This window comes from Myodes glareolus, chromosome 25 (genome assembly GCF_982192425.1).
Source record: "Myodes glareolus chromosome 25, mMyoGla1.1, whole genome shotgun sequence".
NCBI lineage: Eukaryota > Metazoa > Chordata > Mammalia > Rodentia > Cricetidae > Myodes > Myodes glareolus.
The window spans coordinates 28,493,388-28,494,709 of NC_142050.1; positions in this window are offsets into that span (position 1 = coordinate 28,493,388).

Consider the following 1,322-nt stretch of genomic DNA (forward strand, 5'->3'; position numbering starts at 1 on the left):
AACATAATGGAATAGTTAAAGTCTGAGAGGACGGCATGAAAAGGCCTAACATCAGCTAATCAAGAGCTCCAGATGGAGGTAATGGGGACTGGAAAGGAGACAATGTTTGAAAAACACGATAGCTGAGAAAATTTGAAAATAGTGCTAATATCCAAATGTGGGAGGCTAAATGAGTCTCAAACAGAACAGAACAAAGAGGCTCGTCCTTGGGCTTATTATGATTTCTGAAGTATCAATGATAACAAAGCTGTAGAACATGAAAAGCAAAGAGATCTTCAAAGCAACCAGAAATGAACAAAACCTACTAAGGAACTTGGAGCAGATAGAGCAACTGATTAAACAGCAAAATAGACGCCAGAACACCGCGGGACAGATTTTCCGTGTGTCCAGAGACAAACAATAATCAAGTGGAATTTATACCCATTAAAACTCCTTCAAGAATGAGAGCAGAACAAAGGCTTCTCCAAGAATCAAAACAATGATAAGAAAATTTTCTTTCTTATCCAAGCAAATGGGAAAAAGTCAGCCTAGATATGAGGTGTTCCTTCTAGGAGGAGAAGCCAGGGCTCTGCGAACACAGGGGAAGGCTTGCTTGGCTCGCAGATGTCTGTCTGGCTGACGTTTTAGGACTGTGGGGTCTGCACACACTTACTTGTATGGCACCCCGGAGATACGTTTAGAAAGATGTTTTTGAAGATATTGTATCCTGCATCCCAGTTGCTCTTTTTGGGCCGCATTGTTTGGGTGTTTAACCCTGCCCACTTGCCGAAAGTAAAAGTCTGTCAACAAATTTTTGTTTAAGGACACTTGCAGCTGTGTGTTGTCTGTCCTTGCGTGCTTCTCCCGGGTGGCAGATGCACGCCCACCTGCTGTGCGCTCTTCACTGTCAGCTCGCCCTGCCCTGCCCGTTAGGGGCTAGGCTGCACTTTTACTCCCAGATTTCAGCGAGTGTTTGGCACATAGTAGGTGTTCCGGTAGACTGCTCATTGAGTAAATAATTAACGGACCATTAATGATGAGTGAGAAGCCAGTATGAAGAATTTTGTTAAACAGATATATCCTTCAAATATAGCCATTGTCTGTGGCACTCGGAGCCTACATAAATTCCTATTGAACTCTGCCTTCTGGTGTTGTAGGCATTCCCTAAGTGGGGCTATTTAAATTAATGAAAATGAAGCACAATTAAAAATTTCTCAGGCATGCCAAGGGTCCAGTTGAGTGCTCTCTTGATGATGTGAAGATAGAACATCTCCATTATCCTAGAAAGTTCTATTGGGAGTGCTGCCATAGAATTCTCTGGAATTCCTAACGCTTCTCTTTCT